Below are 25,493 nucleotides of genomic sequence, written 5' to 3'. Positions count from 1 at the left end.
ATTGATTTTTAAAAAGCATAAATGGGCTTGTGTCCTGCTTTTGGCTAAGTGGATATTTGTAATCTTTATATATATATACATGTATATATATATATATGTATATATACATGTATATATACGTATATATACATGTATATATACGTATATATACATGTATATATACGTATACATACATGTATTTTTTTTTTTTTTTGAGACTGAGTCTCGCTCTGTCTCCCAGGCTGGAGTGCAGTGGCGCGATCTCTGCTCACCGCAAGCTCTGCCTCCTGGGTTCACGCCATTCTGCTTCAGCCTCCTGAGCAGCTGGGATTACAGGTGCCCGCCACCACGCCCGGCTAATTTCTTTTTGTATTTTTAGTAGAGATGGGGTTTCATCATGTTAGCCAGGATGGTCTCGATCTCCTGACCTCCTGATCTGCCCGCCTCAGCCTCCCAAAGTGCTGGGATTAAAGGCATCAGCCACAGCGCCCGGCCCTTTGTATATTTTTTAGCGTTTGGGACTCAGCGAAAACAGTTACAGATAGAGTCCATATTAACATTCTGCTCTAGCTTTACAAATTACAGTGTAAGGTATTTTACTCCTTCTAATGCCTTGAAAAATGTCTGCGACTAATTAGTTATATCTTTACAATGACTTCTATTTGAGAGTTTTCTATATTCTCTTATCTATAAATTCTGAGCACACCAGGTGATTGTCTGTAATTAGAACTCGACAAAAACTTCAATGTATACATTAGATACCAATACTATATATTGTATAAAACTTTATACATAATATAAAACTTACTTACTGGTTCAGTTCAGACCTGAAAAGGCAATCCCTGTGGTTGCAGTTCTCAAATAACAATCTACATACATGGTGTTTAAATATTTTAGTGTTGTTTCACATTTTACTGTAGACCCATAGTTAAATTCAATGGAAACTTTTCCTGTTTTCGTTTGGATCATTATTGTATGAATACATAGATGATAAACAGATGGACAGTCACGTTAAACATCTGCAAATGAAAGTCTCCCTCTTGAATATATCAAAAGCTCTGAGTGATAAAACATCAATGAGAGTGCTGGGGTAATGCTTTGGGTAGTTTGGTAGAACTGCCAAGTTCTGTTTTGTCCTCTTGTTCTTGTCAGTGGGATATGGCTCTTGGTCTCACACTTTCACATATATTTTAGGGGAAGCTATGTACAGGCTGGTATCGTAGCACAAAATTATGGTCAGTTTAGTCCACATGGCTACCAGTTCAGGTAATTTTACCAAGAAGCAAGTAGCCAGAAAAAAAAAAAAAAAACTTGGAATTTTAGAGAGAGAACAGTCATAGCTACTGTGCTGTGACTTCACACATAACCCCTAATGTCTTGAACATACTTACTTTTCCAGGTTTTTATTCTGTCCTTTCTTTTCTTGAACATCATGCCCCCAGAAAAATGGAAGGATAAATATAACTTTCTGAATGTGCCTTGTTTCTTGTGCCTCTGTGGTATTTCATATAGTAGTCCATCTGTGGAGAGAAAACTACTTTCACATGACCAATTCCTACTTAACTTGACAGTTTAGCTTAGATGACAATTTACTATAAATGGCTTTGATCATATCATTCTTTTCATGAGAAGAACATATTTGATGTACTATTATAAAAGCTTGTATATTAATCTTTCACACAATACTTAAATTATACTGAAATTGCTTAGTTGTCTATCATCTCTACTAGTCTAAGAAGACCTTGGAAATTGTCACTCTTTCAATTTGAGCACCCCATAGAAAGCTTGAAACATAATAGGCATTCAATAAGAGTTGATAATTTCTATACTTGGGAGAGGGGAAAATGAGAAATGATGAGGTTTTATTCTAAGGAAAGTTTATTAAAATTTTTCATATAATATTATCAATTTTCTGTTCCACTTAAATGACATTTTGATTTATATATATTATACATGTTTCCATTTAACTCTTCAAATCATTTTGTGAGCCCTCTAATACATATATTTTTAGTAACTCTCTCTATAATTTTTGACATTATCAGTTGTCCTTGGATTTTAAATATATATTGTAAATACTTTGTAATATTCTAAATAGTCTATCAAATATTCCTAAAACTTTATATATATTTGTTTTATGTTAAGTATATAGATATTGATGAGGTTCATAAGTATTGATTCTTATTTGTTAATTTATCAAATAACTGTAGTATTTTATAAATTTTTCATAACAACTATAGAATAACTGAACATAAACTGTATTGGCTTCAGGGATCCACCAAATACTTCTGCCATTTTCAAGTTCTTTGAATTAAGAAATTTGAATTATTCATTAATGATGCCACTAATTGCACTACAAAAATATTCTTGGAGAGTGATTTCATAAAGCATAATGCTTTAGAATTAGGATGTATAATGGTATGTAATTTTGAATTTATAGCAGGAAAGATTTAATCTTAAATTGATTCATAATGTGTTTTATGATTTAAAACAAATGTATTTATTTTTGCCATGATCTACATTTCTCAGTATTAAAACAAAAACTAAAATATGGAGTACACTTGTTTAATAATATGCTGATGATGAATAAAATTACTGTCCTATTATTTTGTTTAATGGCATTATCCAATTCCTGAGATTGCTGATGTGTTTTTCAATATTTTCTTTTTAGGCCCTCTTATTGGAATGTTGCTCTAAGAGCAAAGATATCATGAGAAAGCCGTGCTTAGAATGCCTAAAATGAGACCTTCTTTTCTATTCCATTTTAACCATGAAAATTAAGCCCTATACTAAACTTTAGCTTAATTATAACCAGATAACATACCATGATGACTTTGTTCTAAATATTGAAATGACAAATGCCAGGTTGGAATTACCTTTAGCTATCATATATAATTCAGCTTATCACATTAATAATAAAATAATTTTTCACAATAACATATTGGGATGTTGTAACTCTTGTTGGTGGCTTGAACCAGGATGATGTTACTGAGATGGTGAGATTTTATTTCCATGTAACCCAAGACATTTGTCTTTCCCTTGAAGTTTTGTCTTGAGAGATAAATATTGTTGATTTTGTCCATCTTTCATAGCAAGATATTTTTAAGGAGATATATGTTTCATAGTGCCAATAATTGCATACCCAAAAGCCCAATGACCTACACATTTTCCTATCTGACTGAGTTTATCTTCTACTGTAAAAACTGCTAATGTCAGACACTAGCTTTTCCACTTTCAATCACAGTAAGCAAATAAGACATATTGATAAATCTTGACTCATAGTAGGAATAGACCCAGAGAAAGTCTGCTGGGGGGATGATTTCTGCAAAAGGTCTTATTCCCTGACTTAAAAAAATAATGAAAATAAATCTATTCTTTACCTAGGTGTGAGATGTCCAGGATTTCAAATAATAGAAAGTAAGTCTATAAATCAGGTTGATATTTAAGGATGTCTACACCTCATTTCCAAATTGTATCTCTGATGATCTGAACCAGTCTAGGACTCTCTATTACAGGCCTTCTGTTAGATATTACCTGTTTTGTTGAGTGTTAGTTATATGTTAGGTGTGATAATACATCTCTGGTAGAAATTCTTACTAAACACAACCTTATTGATACAAAAGAACAAGGACAACTCAATGGCTATTCATAGATATAGTGCCTAGGTTTCTTCATGTAATGTCAAAGAGTTTGTACATAGTTAACTCCTCATCATAGGTAGAGGTTTCTGTTAAAACTTGATCAGAGACTGATATGGTTTGGTTCTGTGTCCCTACCAAAATCTGATCTCAAATTGTAAGCCCCATGAATTGAGAGAAAAACCTGTAATTCTCATGTGAGGAGGGAGGGAAGTCATTGGATTATGGGGGTGCTTTCCCCCATGCAGTTCTTGTGATAGTGAGTGAATTCTCATGAGATCTGATGGTTTTATAAATGGTAGTTTTTTCTGCCCTCTCACATGCCCTTCTCCCTCCTGCAGCCATGTGAAGAAGGTCATTGCTTCCTCTACACCTTCTGTCATGAATGTAAGTTTCCTGAGGCCTCCCTAGCCATGTGGAACTATGAGTCAATTAAACCTCTTTCCATCATAGATTATCCAGTCTCTGGTATTTTTTTTTCTTTTTTATTATTATTATTATTATTATACTTTAGGCTCTATGGTACATGTGCGCAACGTGCAGGTAAGTTACATATGTATACATGTGCCATGCTGGTGCGCTGCACCCACCAACTCGTCATCTAGCATTAGGTATATCTCCCAATGCTATCCCTCCCCCCTCCCCCCACCCCACAACAGTCCCCGAAGTGTGATGTTCCCCTTCCTGTGTCCATGTGTTCTCATTGTTCAATTCCCACCTATGAGTGAGAATATGCGGTGTTTGGTTTTTTGTTCTTGCGATAGTTTACTGAGAATGATGATTTCCAATTTCATCCATGTCCCTACAAAGGACGTGAACTCATCATTTTTTATGGCTGCATAGTATTCCATGGTGTATATGTGCCACATTTTCTTAATCCAGTCTATCATTGTTGGACATTTGGGTTGGTTCCAAGTCTTTGCTATTGTGAATAGTGCAGCTATAAACATACGTGTGCATGTGTCTTTATAGCAGCATGATTGATAGTCCTTTGGGTATATACCCAGTAATGGGATGGCTGGGTCAAATGGAATTTCTAGTTCTAGATCCCTGAGGAATCGCCACACTGACTTCCACAAGGGTTGAACTAGTTTACAGTCCCACCAACAGTGTAAAAGTGTTCCTATTTCTCCACATCCTCTCCAGCACCTGTTGTTTCCTGACTTTTTAATGATTGCTGTTCTAACTGGTGTGAGATGGTATCTCGTTGTGGTTTTGATTTGCATTTCTCTGATGGCCAGTGATGGTGAGCATTTTTTCATGTGTTTTTTAGCTGCATAAATGTCTTCTTTTGAGAAGTGTCTGTTCATGTCCCTCGCCCACTTTTTGATGGGGTTGTTTGTTTTTTTATTGTAAATTTGTTGGAGTTCATTGTAGATACTGGATATTAGCCCTTTGTCAGATGAGTAGGTTGCGAAAATTTTCTCCCATTTTGTAGGTTGCCTGTTCACTCTGATGGTAGTTTCCTTTGCTGTGCAGAAGCTCTTTAGTTTAATTAGATCCCATTTGTCAATTTTGGCTTTTGTTGCCATTGCTTTTGGTGTTTTCGACATGACGTCCTTGCCCATGCCTATGTCCTGAATGGTAATGCCTCGGTTTTCTTCTAGGGTTTTTAGGTTTTAGGTCTAACATTTAAGTCTTTAATCCATCTTGAATTGATTTTTGTATAAGGTGTAAGGAAGGGATCCAGTTTCAGCTTTCTGCATATGGCTAGCCAGTTTTCCCAGCACCATTTATTGAATAGGGAATCCTTTCCCCATTTCTTGTTCTTGTCAGGTTTGTCAAAGATCAGATAGTTGTAGATATGTGGCATTATTTCTGATGGCTCTGTTCTGTTCCATTGATCTATATCTCTGTTTTGGTACCAGTACCATGCTGTTTTGGTTACTGTAGCCTTGTAGTATAGTTTGAAGTCAGGTAGCGTGATGCCCCCAGCTTTGTTCTTTTGGCTTAGGATTGACCTGGTGATGCGGGCTCTTTTTTGGTTCCATATGAACTTTAAAGTAGTTTTTTCCAATTCTGTGAAGAAAGTCGTTGGTAACTTGATGGGGATGGCATTGAATCTGTAAATTACCTTGGGAAGGATGGCCATTTTCACGATATTGATTCTTCCTACCCATGAGCATGGAATGTTCTTCCATTTGTTTGTATCCTCTTTTATTTCCTTGAGCAGTGGTTTGTAGTTCTCCTTGAAGAGGTCCTTCACATCCCTTGTAAGTTGGATTCCTAGGTATTTTATTCTCTTTGAAGCAATTGTGAATGGGAGTTCACTCATGATTTGGCTCTCTGTTTGTCTGTTATTGATGTATAAGAATGCTTGTGATTTTTGTACATTGATTTTGTATCCTGAGACTTTGCTGAAGTTGCTTATCAGCTTAAGGAGATTTTGGGCTGAGACAATGGGGTTTTCTAGATATACTATCATGTCATCTGCAAACAGGGACAATTTCACTTCCTCTTTTCCTAATTGAATACCCTTGATTTCCTTCTCTTGCCTAATTGCCCTGGCCGGAACTTCCAACATTATGTTGAATAGGAGTGGTGAGAGAGGACATCCCTGTCTTGTGCCAGTTTTCAAAGGGAATGCTTCCAGTTTTTGCCCATTCAGTATGATATTGGCTGTGGGTTTGTCATAAATAGCTCTTATTATTTTGAGATACGTCCCATCAATACCTTATTTATTGAGAGTTTTTAGCATGAAGAGTTGTTGAATTTTGTCAAAGGCCTTTTCTGCATCTATTGAGATAATCATGTGGTTTTTGTCTTTGGTTCTGTTTATATGCTGGATTACATTTATTGATTTGCATATATGGAACCAGCCTTGCATCCCAGGGATGAAGCCCACTTGATCATGGTGGATAAGCTTTTTGATGTGCTGCTGGATTCTGTTTGCCAGTATTTTATTGAGGATTTTTGCATCAATGTTCATCAAGGATATTGGTCTAAAATTCTCTTTTTTTGTTGTGTCTCTGCCAGGCTTTGGTATCAGGATGATGCTGGCCTCATAAAATGAGTTAGGGAGGATTCCCTCTTTTTCTATTGATTGGAATAGTTTCAGAAGGAATGGTACCAGCTCCTCCTTGTACCTCTGGTAGAATTCGGCTGTGAACCCATCTGGTCCTGGACTTTTTTTGGTTGGTAAGCTATTGATTATTGCCACAATTTCAGATCCTGTTATTGGTCTATTCAGAGATTCAACTTCTTCCTGGTTTAGTCTTGGGAGGGTGTATGCGTTCAGGAATTTATCCATTTCTTCTAGATTTTCTAGTTTATTTGCGTAGAGGTGTTTGTAATATTCTCTGATGGTAGTTTGTATTTCTGTGGGATCGGTGGTGATATCCTCTTTATCATTTTTTATTGCATCTATTTGATTCTTCTCTCTTTTGTTCTTTATTAATCTTGCTAGCGGTCTATCAATTTTGTTGATCCTTTCAAAAAACCAGCTTCTGGATTCATTGATTTTTTGAAGGGTTTTTTGTGTCTCTATTTCCTTCAGTTCTGCTCTGATTTTAGTTATTTCTTGCCTTCTGCTAGCTTTTGAATGTGTTTGCTCTTGCTTCTCTAGTTCTTTATTTGTGATGTTAGGGTGTCAATTTTGGATCTTTCCTGCTTTCTCTTGTGGGCATTTAGTGCTATAAATTTCCCTCTACACACTGCTTTGAATGCATCCCAGAGATTCTGGTATGTTGTGTCTTGGTTCTCGTTGGTTTCAAAGAACATCTTTATTTCTGCCTTCATTTCGTTATGTACCCAGTAGTCATTCAGGAGCAGGTTGTTCAGTTTCCACGTAGTTGAGCGGTTTTGAGTGAGATTCTTAATCCTGAGTTCTAGCTTGATTGCACTGTGATCTGAGAGATAGTTTGTTATAATTTCGGTTCTTTTACATTTATTGAGGAGAGCTTTACTTCCAAGTATGTGGTCAATTTTGGAATAGGTGTGGTGTGGTGCTGAAAAAAATGTATATTCTGTTGATTTGGGGTGGAGAGTTCTGTAGATATCTATTAGGTCCGCTTGGTGCAGAGCTGAGTTCAATTCCTGGGTATCCTTGTTGACTTTCTGTCACGTTGATCTGTCTAATGTTGACAGTGGGGTGTTAATGTCTCCCATTATTAATGTGTGGGAGTCTAAGTCTCTTTGTAGGTCACTCAGGACTTGCTTTATGAATCTGGGTGCTCCTGTATTGGGTGCATATATATTTAGGATAGTTAGCTCTTTTTGTTGAATTAATCCCTTTACCATTATGTAATGGCCTTCTTTGTCTCTTTTGATCTTTGTTGGTTTAAAGTCTGTTTTATCAGAGACTAGGATTGCAACCCCTGCCTTTTTTTGTTTTCCATTTGCTTGGTAGATCTTCCTCCATCCTTTTATTTTGAGCCTATGTGTGTCTCTGCACATGAGATGGGTTTCCTGCATACAGCACACTGATGGGTCTTGAGTCTTTATCCAATTTGCCAGTCTGTGTCTTTTAATTGGAGCATTTAGTCCATTTACATTTAAAGTTAATATTGTTATGTGTGAATCTGATCCTGTCATTATGATGTTAGCTGGTTATTTTGCTCGTTAGTTGATGCAGTCTCTTCCTAGTCTCGATGGTCTTTACTTTTCGTTATGATTTTGCAGTGGCTGGTACCGGTTGTGCCTTTCCATGTTTAGCGCTTCCTTCAGGAGCTCTTTTAGGGCAGGCCTGCTGGTGACAAAATCTGTCAGCATTTGCTTGTCTGTAAAGTCTTTTATTTCTCCTTCACTTATGAAGCTTAGTTTGGCAGGATATGAAATTCTGGGTTGAAAATTCTTTTCTTTAAGAATGTTGAATATTGGCCCCCACTCTCTTCTGGCTTGTAGGGTTTCTGCCGAGAGATCCGCTGTTAGTCTGATGGGCTTCCCTTTGATGGTAACCCGACCTTTCTTTCTGGCTGCCCTTAACATTTTTTCCTTCATTTCAACTTTGGTGAATCTGACAATTATGTGTCTTGGAGTTGCTCTTCTCGAGGAGTATCTTTGTGGCGTTCTCTGTATTTCCTGAATCTGAATGTTGGCCTGCGTTGCTAGATTGGGGAAGTTCTCCTGGATAATATCCTGCAGAGTGTTTTCCAACTTGGTTCCATTCTCCCCGTCACTTTCAGGTACACCAATCAGACGTAGATTTGGTCTTTTCACATAGTCCCACATTTCTTGGAGGCTTTGCTCATTTCTTTTTATTCTTTTTTCTCTAAACTTCCCTTCTTGCTTCATTTCATTCATTTCATCTTCCAGGGCTGATACTCTTTCTTCCATTTGATCGCATCGGCTCCTGAGGCTTCTGCATTCTTCATATAGTTCTCGAGCCTTGGTTTTCAGCTCCATCAGCTCCTTTAAGCACTTCTCTGTATTGGTTATTCTAGTTATACATTCTTCTAAATTTTTTTCAAAGTTTTCAACTTCTTTGCCTTTGGTTTGAATATCCTCCCGTAGCTCGGAGTAATTTGATCATCTGAAGCCTTCTTCTCTCAGCTCGTCAAAGTCATTCTCCATCCAGCTTTGTTCCGTTGCTGGTGAGGAACTGCGTTCCTTTGGAGGAGGAGAGGTACTCTGCTTTTTAGAGTTTCCAGTTTTTCTGCTCTGTTTTTTCCCCATCTTTGTGGTTTTATCTCCTTTTGGTCTTTGATGATGGTGATGCACAGATGGGTTTTTGGTGTGGATGTCCTTTCTGTTAGTTTTCCTTCTAACAGACAGGACCCTCAGCTGCAGGTCTGTTGGAGTACCTGGCCGGCCGTGTGAGGTGTCAGTCTGCCCCTGCTGGGAGGTGCCTCCCAGTTAGGCTGCTTGGGGGTCAGGGGTCAGGGACCCACTTGAGGAGGCAGTCTGCCCATTCTCAGATCACCAGCTGCGTGCTGGGAGAACCACTGGTCTCCTCAAAGCTGTCAGACAGGGACATTTAAGTCTGTAGAGGTTACTGCTGTCTTTTTGTTTGTCTGTGCCCTGCCCCCAGAGGTGGAGCCTACAGAGGCAGGCGGGCCTCCTTGAGCTGTGGTGGGCTCCACCCAGTTCAAGCTTCCAGGCTGCTTTGTTTACCTAAGCGAGCCTGGGCAATGGCGGGCGCCCCTCCCCCAGCCTCGCTGCCGACTTGCTGTTTGATCTCAGACTGCTGTGCTAGCAATCAGCGAGACTCCGTGGGCGTAGGACCCTCTGAGCCAGGTGCGGGCTATACTCTCCTGGGGCACCGTTTCCTAAGCCCATCGGAAAAGCATAGTATTCGGGTGGGAGTGGCCTGATTTTCCAGGTGCGGTCTGTCACCCCTTTCTTTGACTAGGAAAGGGAACTCCCTGACCCCTTGCGCTTCCCGAGTGAGGCAATGCCTCACCCCTGCTTCGGCTGGCGCACGGTGCACTCACCCACTGACCTGTGCCCACTCTCTGGCACTCCCTAGTGAGATGAACACGGTACCTCAGATGGAAATGCAGAAATCACCCGTCTTCTGCGTCGCTCGCGGTGGGAGCTGTAGACCGGAGCTGTTCCTATTCGGCCATCTTGGCTCCTCCTTCCTCTGGTATTCTTTTATAGCAGTGTGAGGACAGACTAATACAGGGACTAAATCTCAATCATTAACCTTCAGTACTTCTCCTCTCTCCAGCAGTCATTTTCACTTCCCAGTAAGCTAAGAGGTGTCATGGAAATGCAAAGCCTCTGTGTGTGTGTGTGTGTGTGTGTGTGTGTGTCTGTGTGTGTGTTACTAGCATTGGCTTCGTTAATAAGAAGTAAAGAAAAAAATATTCATCAAGACCCTTTCTCCTAAGAATTATATTGCATTAGAAAAGCCTCTCTTAATTATTGTCTCATTTTGTTCATTTATCTTTATTTTACATTAAATAGACTTCTTTCAGCTGGGAAATGGAGAGCACTAAGAAGAGCATCACCCACACACTTACAATAAGAAAAATTTAGACAAAATGCAAATTAACAGCCTTTCTTGAGCCCAATAGAAAACTGAGGTTGCAGGACAAAATCCTGTCTCAAATATCGAAAAAGTCGAGGAAGAGGCTCTTTCCTCTGAAAGGAGAAAAAGGATCCAAGTACTTGTTTACCTGCAACAGATGCTCCAGAATGTCATATAGATTGGTAAGAGAACCAAGCTAGAAATGTTTTAAAAACTACCAAAAACTGAATTTGTTCTAATAAGAAAGTGTTTTTAGTTTTTCTAAAAGACAACTGAGGAAAAACAAACCAAACTATATATTGGGTGTGTATAGCATAAAATGCATAACAATGATGGCACAGGGATGGGAGGGAGGAATTAGCTATATGTAATTACACTACACGTGAAGTAGTATAATGTTCTTTGAAGGTAACATCAGGTGATTTTAAAAAGCATGTTGCAAATCCTAGAGTGGCCACAAAAAGTATTAAAAATAATATAACCAATAAGTCCACAAATTAGATAAAATGATATCACTTAAAAAGATGCTAAGTTAAAACCAGAGAGTGCAGAAAAATAAAAGAAGCAAAAGCCAATTGTAACAAATAGAAAATTACTAACAATATGTTCCAATTTAACCCAACCACATAAATAACCATTTTAAATGTGAATGATCTAAATCTACTAATTAAAAGATAATTTTATGTTAGATAAAGAATAATGATCCAACTATATGTAGTCTATGAGAAACAGTAGAAATCTCAGCCATTGATAAGTTAGGGTAAGAAAAATGGAGAAGATAAACCAGGATGGAGAAAGATAAATTAGGGTAGAGGATGGATAAAGATAAAAATCACTAACCAAAAGAGGGCTGTTTTAACTATATTAATTTCAGAAAATTACACTACCAAACAAGAAAATTTTTCAGAAATAAAGAGAAATATTACATAATGCTAAAAGGGGTACATTTTCTACAAAGATTTCAGAATCCTAACTAGACATGAGTCTATTAATAAAGTTTCAAAATACATGAGGAAAAATGGATGGACCTGAAAAGAGAAGCAGATAAATCTGGAATTATAGTTAAAGGCATCTGCATGCCTCTCTCAGTAGCTGATACAACTCAGTAGGCAGAAAGTCAGTAAGAAAATAGATGACCTGAAAAACACTTATCAACCCAGTTGGATCTAAGAGTTGTAGAATATTCCACCCAACAACAACAGAATATATTATCTTCCCATGAGTAACTGAAATACATCAAGATAGACTGAATTCTGGAACACAGACAAATCTTAATGAATGTAAAATGATAGAAATTATATACAAAGTTATGTTCTTGGACTATGACAACATAAAGCTAGAACTCAATTATAGAAAGTTATCTGGGAAATCTCCAAGTATTTATAAAGTAAAAAACGCATTTCTGTATAACTCATGAGTCAGAGGAAGTCTCAAGGGAGAATACTTTAAATTAGCTGCCTTTTCTCACAAGCTTTTTCATCATAGCTTTAAAGGGTAGTCCTAGATAGCAGTGGTGACACATTGAGTGGTAAAGTTACACATCTGTGCTAAAGTTTTCAACCTCTGTTCTGTAGAATCCCTGCCTATCTTCTCAGGATGGGTCTTCCACAAAATAATTTTTAGGTGGTAATAAGTGTGGATGCCAGGCTTTGACCACTCACTCACCTTCCTTCCCTCCTAATTTTGGATGAAGTACAATTATCATAGTTGGCACTTAGGACAGGTATTGATTTTTAAATATGCTTTCTTTTTTTTCTGTTAAGATATAATGGTATGTGTTTAATTTGTGCTAGTGTTCTTAACTTCTTGATTGTATTTATTTTAGAACAATTTGAGAGAGGGAGGTTCTGTCATTTAGTCTTTCTCTATACTTTTAATAAGAATGTTTTCCCAAGGATTTGCAGTTCTTTATTTTTAAATTATGCCGTCTGTTGTTTATGGTGAGAAGCTTGTTGTTTAACAGAAACTTTATAGCATTTTGTAACAAGATTTCAATTTGATTAACTTGATTAATGACTTAGGGCAAAATTTGAAAATAAGCTGAAAAATGTAAAAGTAGCTTGTTTGAGAAAATAATTTGGTATGAAATAAAAAGTCATCTTCACAGATGCAACTGATTTCTAAGCCCGTTATGTAATTCCACTGGTCTAAATCACAGAAAACATTTATAGGACATACACTACCCTGCCTCTCCTGTTCAGAAAGAAGATGGATTTTCAATAGTACTATGATAAGAGTGACATCTGATATTAACAGCAATTTCTTAATTTGGTCCATTAGATTTTCCTGTTATCATATTTCATCTTATTTCTTTGAAACATTTTAAATAATGTTCTATCTTGAAAGGAGCTTTTGAAGAGATAGCTTTTGATATATATTTTAGAGGATATTCTTGATGTATGATATACCTGCCCACTTACAATTTTTTAATATTTCTCATATTACCTTTGATCATTATTTTCTCCTAAAATCGCTCATATATTTGATAATATTGTGTAATAAAAAGGTAAAAAACGGCATTAATTAGTGAAGAGATGCATGACAAATTTTCATTATGCTATTAATTTTCTTTTTTAGTGTCATATCTTAATCTCAGATGGCCATTTTTTTCTTTGTTTCTTTTTTCTCAAGCAAATAGAAAATTGTTAAGCATGAAATGTAGTGTAAAACTTTTAATTTATTTAGTACTTTATCAATCTCAGATGGCCTTTTTTTTTCTTTTTTCTCAAGCAAATAGAATACTGTTAAGCATGAAGTGTAGTGTAAAACTTTTAATTTATTTAGTACTTTAATCACGCTAAACATTTATGGATTACAAATTTAAACAAATAATATGCTGCTTTATATTGGAATTTTGAAGTCTAAGATTATTAAAGGCAAGTACATGTTACTGTAATTCTGTAGTTATAATTATATAACATTACATATAGAATATATATTATATGTAACTAGTTAATTATATATGTAGATATATATATACACAGAGAAAGACAGAGACAAAAGAAAGAAAAAATATTAACATTTATCCTGATGACTAAAAGATCAAAAGCTAACGTAATCCCATTAGATTTACCAATGAAGACATTCATTTTTTAAACAAAAAAACCCTAATATGTTCTCCTGATTTAGTAGAAAGTTTACTTGGTTGCGAGTATCTTTAGTGGAATTTTATTTTGTTCTGAAGATCTCTCATTAACGGTCATATTCCAAATATTTTAAACAGATTAAACAAGGGAAAAATTTTTGTGGGAGGCTCTTAAGGCTGCTAGTAATAGTTGTCTGTTATGCCTATATTTCTTTGTTTTTAACTTGCTGTTTTAAAATAACTTAAGATTTATAGCAGGTTTGCAAAGATTTACAGAGTATTTTGTGTACACTTCACCCAGCTTTTCACCCAAGTTCCCCCAATATTAGCATCTTCCATTAAGGTACTATGTAATCATAGTACGTTAATCAAAACTAAGGAACATTGTTACAGTGCTACCCTACAAAGGTTATTTGGATTTATCTAGTGTTATTGTGTTACTGTTGCTTTTGTTTTGTTTTGCTTTGTTTGCTTGTTTGTTTCATTTTACTAATTTCCTTTTTTCGGTTCTGAGATAAAATCCAGCATACCACGACATATTGAGTTTCATGTTTTCTTACTTTCTTCTGCTGTGTAGTAGTTTCCCAGTCTTTCCTTTCATGATCTTGCTGGTCTTGAGGTGTTCTAGTCTGGTGTTTTTATAAAATGTTCCTCAGTTTCTGTTTACCTGATTTTTTTTTTTGTTTGTTTGTTTTTTGAGACAGGGTCTCACTCTGTTGCCCAGGCTGAAGTGCACTGGCAGGATCACAGCTCATTGCAACCTCCACCTCCTGCGCTTAGGTGAACCTCCCACCTCAGCCTCCCAGGGAGCTGGGACTGCAGGCAGGGACCAGCATGCCCAGATAATTTTTGTATTTTTTGTAGAGACGGCATCTCGCCATCTTGTCCAGGCTGGTCTCAAATGCCTATGCTCAATCAATCCACCTGCCTCTGCCTCCCAAAATGCTGGGATTACACATGTGAGCCACCATACCTGGCCAGATGTTTTTCTTATTATCAAAGTAAGTTTATGGATTTAAGGAAAAAATAGCCCACAAGTGAAGTGACCTTCTCATTGCATCATATCAGGAATTCATGTTGTTAAAATGACTGATTATTGATGAGGTTAGCCTTCACCAGCTGGAATTATGTCTGCCAGGCTTCGCAACTGTGTAATTATTTTTCTCTTTCCATATTCTATTCACTGTAAGTGTGTAACTGAGCTCATCCCACATTCAAGGGGAGAGAAATTAAGCTTCACCTCCGAGAGGGAAGTGTTTCATTGCTTCCATAAGCTTATGTTATTACCAGTCATTAATAAATACATTGGAGGCTAAATACATTTGAAACTATGCAAATATCTTGTTTCTCCTTAAAATGTACTCACAAATTTTAGCATTAATTAGTGGACCTCTTTGAGGAAGTATTGGTGGGAGATTCTAATGACAATTTTCTATTTGCTTTATTCATTCACATGTATTATTTGGAATGTTCCTTCTTTCCTTCCTTCTTTCTTTTGCACTTCCTTTCTGTCTCTGCAAGATGCTACAGACTCAACTTATGTTTTTCTTGCTTTAATTCTAGAATCCCCATTTCTTTAAGAATTCCTAGGTATTTGATTAGGTGACTGAGCTTAAAAACCAAGATCTTGGCTTAAGTATGCTTGCTGCTTTTGAGGTGTCACTGTTACTAGGCCCTTTCACAGACGCCAAGGCATATATGTGTGTAGAAAAACTCATGTATCCAAATACATGTGTGTGTGTTCATTTCAGTATCTATTTTTCTGTATGTGTATGCGTGTGCATATATATTTATATATATACATTTCTGTGTGTGTATATATGTATTTGTATGTGTGTGTGTATGGGTGAACTGCAGTGAACTGCAACCTAACATAGTATGTAAATTAACTGCAACATAACCTAAAAGGACATTCTTGTAAATAGCTGAGTCCCAGACAATTACAGTAGTCAAGATACAGTCAATCACAGGCTGCCAACTGATTAGACTATGTCCATATAAGGAAATTTCTGATTACACCATGCCCAAATAAGGCATACACCCAGGTGTAACAAATTAAGTTGTTTTTGTTAAGTCCCTTCCTTTTTCTTCTGCAAATATTGAATGCTGACATTGATGGGTAGAGCTCTTTGAACCTCTCCGAGTGCTGCCTGATTCAGGAACTATTCTTTGCTCAAACATTGTGAAATTTAATTCTGAAGTTTTTTGAAAAATATATATACATACACAAATATATGGGTATGGGTGTGTGAGTGCGTGCACACACACACACACTTATATCTCCAACACTAAGACAATATTACAGGGTCCAGTCTAGACTTTACTCCTTACCAGTAGATAGTAATGGTGATTTTGGAAAAGCAATGTATTCTTATTTGTGCCCCCTTTCTAGTAAATGCTCCCTGTTTTCTCTATTTCCAACATCAACTGTTATCTAAATTTTTAATAAAATTACAACGTGACTACTGGGAAATCATGATTGTTAATAGCTAATAAATAGCCAATCTTAAAATTATTTAAATACATTTCTTAAATAATGAGGAAACTGAGGCTTTGAGAGGCCAAAAACATTAGGTAAATCTGCAAATGTACATATTAAGGACATTAGATAAATTAAAATGTTCTTTCCTCACTTGAGTTCCTTCTCATTTTTGGTGTTGTGACACTGACTTTGTGACACTGACTTCTATATCTTACCTTCTCATAAATATTTTCAGTGTATATCTTTATAGAAGCTATGTTTTCTGACAAGAATTTAGCTATTGCCATTTTAAGATATGACACATTTTTCTGCATGCATATTAGTTTAGGCTACCAATTCACTTTCATGTAAAAACAAGAAACTTATTATCTTCCCGGTTCCAGAAAAAAATACAGAATTTGAGTTGTATAAGTTCTCTCTTCTCTAATATTGATACTTTCAGAGGAAAAATATAGCCATAAAATACAAAAATCATAAGGAATATAATAAAAATGTAGTTAGCATTAAAGCATTTGTCACATAGGAAAATAATATAAATATCACCTTATTTATTCTGTTCTTGTGGAAAGAGTACTTCAGTGCTTTTTGTAGTTGAAAAAATTAGTAATAACTATTTTATTAAAATGTGTTTTCTTTCATGTGAAATCATATTAAATATACTCTAAAATAATCATTTTGTTACTTTGCTACATAATATTTTGCTTGCTTTTTGTTTTGCTTTGGGAGCTCACTGACAGGTTTTATCATTGTTGTTTTTTCTTGATTTGCTTGAGATAAAAAGATAGAAGATGGTCAGCAATCTATTGACTATTTTCACTGAGTCATTCTCAAGGTTGACTTATTTTTTTTCAAACTTAAGACAATCAAAAGTCAATGAACTAGTTATATGTCTTAAGGTTATCTGTGAAATAATACTAAATGCTGCCACTGTAAATACCAAATACATCTGGTGTCTCTTTTTTTTTTTTCCAGAACCCAAACCATCTTTTAAATTCATTATTAGTTTGGCATAATTTTTTGTCTAGTATAATTATTTTTTAGATGCGGTCTAGCTCTTTCACCCAGGCTGGTGTGCAGTGGCCAGATCTTGGCTCACTGTAACTTCCGCCTCCTGGGTTCAAGTGATTCTCCTGCCTCAGCCTCCCAAGAAGCTGGGACTGCAGGCAAGCGCCACCACACCCAGCTAATTTTTGTATTTTTAGTAGAGATGGGATTTCATCATGTTGGCCCAGCTAATCTTAAACTCCTGACTTCAGGTGATCCACCCTTCTCGGCCTCCCAAAGTGCTGGGATTAAAGGCATGAACCACTGCACCCGGCCCCCTATAAATTTTATAGCATTACTGAATTGTATATGTGTTTAATAAAACAAGATTACACAAGTACAGATATTTCAGTGCAAGAAATGTTTTAAAATGTAATTAAGGAAAAATGTTTGTAATATATTATGCTTTTATAAAACAAAAAATTAGCTTTAAAACTATAAAGTTATTGACCGTAAGATTATATAAATTGTATTATTTGTCTTTTATTAAATTGTTATCTCTAGTTAGTCTTTGTAGGGATTGCGTTAATGTGCCATTCCTCCATATAGATGAAAAGTATACTATGAATTAAATTCACATTAAAATTTATTTGTTCTCGTTAATTTTCTTTTTTCATTTAATTAAACATGCTACATTTACTATGTAACATGCGCTAGTCAAAATACGGAATACAAAAGTAAATGAGCTAGAAAAGCATCTGCCTCCTATGAGCTAATAAACTGACAAGTGCCTCTAAATTTATCTTATTCTACTAACATTAGTGTAGCGATCTCCTTAATCTTATGATCCTTTCCATATTCAGATTCAAGTTTTCCTGCTTTAATGATGAGTACTAATTTGAACTTATCCTAAGTGATGCCCGGCATTTAAAATGGCCATGCACTCAATTAGAGCATTTAACCATGGTAATTTTGAGTTATTCTGTGTTTCTTAAATAGTGAAGCTGGATAATTATATTAACTGAAACCACAGGAATGTTAGAAGGCTAACAAAACCTAAAATTCAAACCCCAACCCAAAGCCACTTCAAAATTCTTTGTATAACCAGAAGATGCTATAATAATAATCAGTGCTATCAATTGTGGTTGGATAACTTGAAAAGAGTAATTATGAAACTTGGAAAAGCAATTTTCACAATCATTTTGTTCAGTTTGTATTTTACATAGGTATATAGTTAATTACACAAATAAATGTAAAATATCTTACAATGTAGCAATATATATTTAAAAAATAACTAGAAACAATTTTATGATTTATCTAGTTTGACACATTTTCACTTTTTCCTTTATTACCAGAATGAGAGGAAGTGTTGAAGGTGGAGGAGTTGACACTCATTATCTATAGAAATGAAAAATGAAATTACTACAGAGAAATTTTATATCTGTTACAAGCGTCACATTTAGCTTTTTGGCAACTCAGAGTTTAAAAGAAAAATAACATTACCTAATATACATCATATTAGTTCTCATTTCACTACTTTGAGCTCTTTCTAGAATATAATATGTCATGATAGTCACTGAAATAGATTCTTTAAATTGGTTCTTCATTTTTAGCAGATTCATTTTGTTAAAGCAAAGAGTGGCAATTATAATTTTAGATTGCTTGGAATTCAATGAGAGATATTCAGAAATATAATTTGTGATTATTATTTTCTCAGAGAAAAAGTAAGGAATGTAAAGAGTATATGATAAGTAAAGTAAAAATTTTCACAGACAGACTATCTATGAACAAAAAAATCTTACTTAACAAAAGTACATACAAAAAATTTTTAAGTAAGTGAAGTATATGAGGTACTAATCAAGAACACCATAAGGACAGTGGATAAGAAAACAGTGAACAGGAAGACCCTGACCTGGGCAGAAACAAGATCATAAGAAAGCAGAAAGCCACCCAGACTAAACCAAACTCTTAAATTATGAGTGAAGCATTGAAAAAAAAGTAAGAAGAAAGCAGAAGTTGACGAGAAAAGCAAAAAAGAAATAATTAATTTTTTATTGGTACACATGTGTACATATTCATGGGGCACATGTGATATTTTGTTACACGCATAGAATGTGTAATTATCAAGCCAAGGTATTTAGAGTGTTCATCAGCTTGAGTACTTATCATTTCTATGTGCTGGGAGAAATTTTTTAGAGTGACTTTTTTCTAAGGACTGTACAAGCCTACTGCTCGAAGACAACCAGAAGCATACCTAAAGGCAACAAAAATAAATAAGTGAATAAAGTCGATTTATTTAACTGTTTTGAGCAAGGGACATAATCCAGGCCCTTGGACATCTCTATAAGAGGGTATAGGAGGAAATTGTAAATATAATTTTGATATGTTGAATGAAAAAGTAGGGCTTAAGGGGAAAATATGAATAAGATGTCAAAAAACCGGGGGTAATTCAGATAAGTGAATTTTGTAAAGATTTCTCTATAGTTGGTGAGTGGATTAAAGTGGGTTAGGGTTACCATTGGTAATGCAGCACTCAGTGATGCTGATCAAAAGTGAGGAATTTATATATTTTATATATATATATATTTGGTTTGGAAGATAATCTTGCTTATGGCTTATATCTATGAGCATTGTTTATGCTCAACTGGGAATAGCTAGTTGCCAGTTAGGCGATTTGTCAGCCTAGTGTGCCAGTTGGATAATTTTTCATTTTCTTAGCAAATTCCAATATACAGCCTTACAACAATTTTGTGAAACAGATGTCATTGCCACATAACATTTTTAAGTGTAAGTATGAAAATTTCTCTCATTAGCAAGTTTCAGTACTGGAAATAATCTTCGTACACCAAACTCTAAAGTATTTGTTCTATTACTAAATCAACACAACATGATATCCATTATTTGTATTTGGATTACACTTTCTTAAGGAGTAGAGTAGTATCTTCTAAAGAACACCAGTTGTGATTTAAACAACTGAATTCTAGTACTAATTCTGTAGCTGACAAGCTCTGTGACTTCAGTCATGTCACTGAACTTCATCACTAAGATGAAACCTTAATTCTTTCATCTTTAGTAGGAAGGAGTTGAAGTAGCTGAAGTATAAAGCTCCACCTAGCTCAAAAATTTTATTATCATTATTATTGATTCATTCTTCCTGTGCCCATAAGTACTCAAAAATTGCCGGAAGCAGATAAAAGTTTTGCTGAACTTAAAGCCTATTCAATCTAAGAGGGAATTTTAAAGAATGAGAAAAAAAATCTTACTATTACAAATTTTCAAAAATAATGCCAATGTGAACACATTTATAGCACCCCCCCGCCCGCCCCACTCAGGGCCTTAGAAGTGATGCTTGCAAAAGAGGGGCCTTGAAGTTTAAGTTTCTCTAGCTTCCCTGTAAATCTGCCTTTTGCAATACCACTCACAATGGCTTTTGTGGCAGGTTCTGTTGATGGGTCAATAAAGAGGAAAGAGAAGATGGCAGATGGTGTTACTTAGGAATTCTCCTGATCTCCTTTCAGGTCCGAAGTGTAAGGAGGTTCAGAGGTGGTCTATTTTCACTTGGAACTGTAAGAAACAAAGGATTTCTTACCCTCTAGGAAGGTTCAAAAAGCCTCTTCCTGAATCATACTATGGAAGTAAGACCGACTCCTGTCACAGAGAGGTAAGTTACAAGGTGCAATGGTTATAAAGGCAAAGGGCTGAAGTACCAAGCACTTACGTGTTTCTGTTTCAAAATAAGGCAGTCAGCAATACATACTGGAGGAAACAAGGACTTCCCAAAGCTATTGCAAAAACTACACTACGTAAAGGCTATGAAGTGAGAAATTTGGTAATCAAAAACGAATGAATTAGTAATTAGTGACGTGCCATACGGTGTTTTTAACATGATGAAATAGTGAGCTAACCTCTGCATGCAATTGTAAAAACAAATTCTTAAATGTAAAGAAATCAACACTAAGTTTCAGATTAACTTGCCTTTGTCTCATAGATCTCTCTATGAATTTGCTCTCACAAAATACACCTAGATGGAAACAGAAACTAGGCTATCTTACTGCATCCTAAAATATTCTGCTACCTCAAATAATTCATGGTTTCACTTGGTTTCACATCTGCCTAATGTAGGATTAGTGGTTTTGTGATACAGCTTTCAAATAATAATAAGGACATTTTGCTCTGACATCCCTCCAAGATAAATTACCAAACCCTTCAAGACATAAGATGATAGGAAGATGAGGTTTATTATTTCCCACACGGTGGTCAAGGTCATTGAGGAAAAATGGTATGAAGAGTGAATATTACAGGAAAGACTTAGCATCCAAAATTAAATAATATTTGAGATTGAAAAGATATATTATCCCCATAGCTCTGCCAAACTCAGTGTCTACACAAATTATTATTTCTCCTTTAAGTGCCAGTTATGTAAGTTACAGTTCTCTAAGGACAATTTTAACTGCTCTCTGTTACTTAGAAATTTCCTCTATTTTACCTCTCTCAGTCAAAATGACTTGAATTCTTATAATGTCATTTCCGTTTATTTCAGAATTATGTTTTATGTTGCAGAATTTCCAATTGGATATGCCTATTTTCTTTCTTCCTAGAAAATACACGTAACAATGAACACTGTATGTGTAACTTGCTAAAATAGAGGATGTTACATTTCAGTTACTCATCGATACTAATACTCTTTGTACTACAATTTTAATACCTATCTTCACTTTTAGAATTATCAAGGTTTGCTGAATGTAAGAAAAGTTCATTCTGCAATTGATATTGTTAACTACTAACTCATAGACTAATACTGAAATTTATACAGAACTTTTATATCCTAGAATGAAAAGGAAATATATTATGACTCCTCTTATTTACATTTTTGCTCCTATTTAGAATGTTGCCAAATTACTTATTTTTTTGAACTTTTAGTTATTCATTTTGATTCAGATCGATGGACAAGGTATCTACATTCTGGAAAGCTTCTTAATCCTTAAACAAGTGAGCCTCTACTTACTTATACATAAAAAGACAAGGAGAAAAGGTTATGATTTTCTAACAGGGAACATGAATCCCCAAATAAATTATCTTACAATAAGGTCATACTGGCTTTTCTACTTTTTTACTATTGGTAAAAATGAAAACAAAATAATTCACGGTAAAATAAAATCTGTAGGCCGGTATAGCATGTTAAGATTCTTATTTTTACATATTAATTTTTCAAGTAAATTTTTACACACAAATTTAAGTTTTCAAAAAATTAAGTTAAGTATTTGTCCGATATTTTTTTGGTCCACTAAGTGACCATTTTTCAAACTGACATTAAACTGTACTGCAGCTAACACTCTAAAAAAGTAAAATTATGTCACAGGCTAGATACACACATGTGCATATTATATACATGTGAAATGGCTAACACTGCTGTACATACTACTTCCATAGGTAGTTTGACCCTATGAAAATAGTGTAATCTATCTTGAATCAAATTGCAATAAAAGAACAAAAGATAATACTTGCCTATAATAGACATTTGCTCAGGCATTTTAAAAAATGCAAAAATTAGAATGTTTTGGGGACTTAAAAATTATTGAAGATGGGATAAAAGTCAACACTGCTTATAAGTACCTGAACATGGAGAGTATTGCCAATAAATTCAGGTGGACAGCATATTAATGAATGTGTATCACATAGCTTCTACTATCTGGTCTGTTTCTCTTGTTTTATTCTAAAGATTTACATGGACTTGGATCTTTTATGATGGTTTAAAAAATAATATTACATTGTTTTCCTAGTCTAATAACTAACTTTAAGAAAAGTGATGTAAGGGTAAGAACTTTCTATATCTTCTCATACTTCTAAAGTCAATTGGATTTCTATTATGACGTGATATTTTAGTTAACAGTAGGCTAAAAATAAAATTGACTGAATTACAAGATTTTCCCCAACATTCAAGTCTCTTTTTGTTAAAATATTATGAAATGAATTCAGTAAATATTTTCTATTTCCAATAGCTTAAGTGAGAGATGAATGCAACTACTTAAAAAAAAAAAAAGACAATTAAAACTAAACTGGGCTGAAGACCAGCTACGTTAAACCCTGAAAACCAAAGCCAAGCACCCAAACATCTATAACACTAATATTTTCCATCCAGGATGGAAAAATGAGCATCCAAAGTAAAGAGAACCACAAGATTGATCGAGTAACTAATTAAAAACCACTTCTCTGTTATTTGAGCTAATTGTTACTCGAAGCTTGAAGTTCCTGCCTTCATTATTATTGGTGGTTCCTAGAGTGACAGCTTCAATGTCAAATGTGACAGTGCACCCAGAAGTAACTGAAGTTAACTCATTAGTCATTTCTTTTCCATTAACAAAAACTTCACCGTTTGTACTCATACATATAGCTTGATCCTGCTGCAGAGAGTCATATCCATTCCGTTTTTCTGCAAACACCCCGTACTGTCTCTTCTGTCCCACAATTTCAACTCTGAATGTTAATGTCTGCCCACAGAAATAAGTTGGAGTTCTAGAGTAGAGAACACCTGAGGATTGAGAATCATTCCAGAATGCAATATTACTTCGACTTTCAGACTGTACCCCTCAAAACCAGCTGTCCACTCATGAGGCATCAATGTGAAATGACCTATCTGGGGGACACTTCGGGGCTGCACTCCTGTTGACCATCTCCTCAGGTGCAGACATTGAACTGATAATCAACATTGGAGTCCATGTGCAGTACTATGAATTGAGTTTCAGAACCTACATGTACATCCTCATAATGATTTGAAGTACATTTACAAAATTAGAGCCTGTAATCTTGGGCTGTAAAATCATCATCCACCTTACACCATCCTACTGTGATGACTCCAGGTTTCTGTATCAGTTCTTATATCTGTACTGGTGGGAGAGATGCTACTGTTCCATGCTTAGAAATGTAGTCTTTTACTATAAGAATTGAGTCATCCAACTGAGCAGATAAACAAAGCACATCAACCAGTAAAGGTACTTCTGGTAAGCTGTCCAACTGAATGTGTGAGACCTTTTTGGTAAAGCTATACTGTTGCTCATTCTCTTCTACACTACCAACCATGGCAATCTCACCTACTCAGACTAAGTCCTCTGCAGTGTTGACTCCGTGTTCTATGAGCCTCTGGCAGTCATCTAATGGTTTAATGGTCTCCTGCTCAACGATGTCCACCTCTTGCTAAAGGATCACCAATCGCTCATCCAGGAGCTCCTCAAGGGTTCCCTTTAAATCATTAAAATGCTGTTTAAGAACATCCTTTGTCTGTGGTGCACACTCCTTGATCTGCCTCTGTGCCTCCCACAGCTCCCGCCTGGAGCTCCGTGTCACCTCCACGTTCTCATGAGCCTCACGGAGCAGCAGCTCAGGCTCGAGCTCCATTGCCCGCCTCATGGAGCCACACGTCCGGGGGCAGTTGGCCTGGGTTCCCAACTGTGCTGGGCACCTTCAAGCAGCCCGGCACAGCCTCATGCAGGCTTCCATCTAACTTATACTTTTACTATCAGCTCTGACAAAATTGTCTAACAAATGATTTATATATATAAATTAATCCTGTTAACACAATAAAGTTATTGATATTCTTGCAATTATATAATCAACTTTCTCAAACCCAGTTTTTCTTTCGTTTACAGCTATGCTTAGAAGTAATTTTCTAGGATACACATTTCCTGTATTTTCTCTATAATTACTAAATAACTTATAGATTTATACACCTCAGTATTTGTTTAGAACAAGTCTATTATATAATTAATATAGCTAATAAAAAAAAACCCCAAGAAATTCTCTGGTAAACATTCATTGTTTGAATTTAGGGAATAAGATAGCAGTGATAGTGATGGTGGTGATGACCCGTCTGGAGTGGCCACTGCAAGGATGCCGGCTGCAGAAGGGGAGGCAACGCCAGGGCTGCGTGCTCCTTGGAGCTGGCAGGCGCTGGGAACAGGAAGGAGCCATGCTCCCTACCAAGTTGGTGGGGGAGGAGCCCTATGCTCCTGGGCGCAGCTGCAGCTGCCCAGCCACTGCTCTGAATCTGGGCATCCTTACACTCTCAGAGGCTCAGGAAGCTCCCCTGCCTCCATAGACTTGGAAGTGCCTGCTCCTACTCCCTGGCCTCTCCCCACTCCTGGCGCCCACTCCAGTGTGGAGCAAAGTTGTAGCTGAGCCCAGGTGCTGTTGGCCTGGTGTGCATGCAATTGGGACAGCGCTGATGCACCAGCCGACCTGCCGCTGCCTCAGTCTCTTCTGAGCATTGGATACCAAAGAGCGTGGGAGGGGGACTGGGGGGCTGAGGGTGACTCAGCGCAGATCTGCAGGCATCCCTCAGCACAGAAAGCCTGGACTCCACAGAAGACATGTTGATGGTGGAAGGCAGACAGAGATTTCTGGATGGAAAGAGGTGGGTCC

The 25,493-nt window shown here is 36.1% G+C and overlaps 1 pseudogene; it reads right to left on the bottom strand.

The window, feature by feature from the left end:
• Positions 1–23,824: 23,824 nt before the first annotated feature.
• Positions 23,825–24,482, bottom strand: LOC129037461 (cytokine receptor-like factor 3; annotated as a pseudogene).
• Positions 24,483–25,493: the final 1,011 nt, after the last annotated feature.

This window comes from Pongo pygmaeus, chromosome 4 (genome assembly GCF_028885625.2).
Source record: "Pongo pygmaeus isolate AG05252 chromosome 4, NHGRI_mPonPyg2-v2.0_pri, whole genome shotgun sequence".
Classification (NCBI taxonomy): Eukaryota; Metazoa; Chordata; class Mammalia; order Primates; family Hominidae; genus Pongo; species Pongo pygmaeus.
Note: the sequence above shows the minus strand (reverse complement) of the source record. Positions and strands in the feature narration are given on the sequence as shown.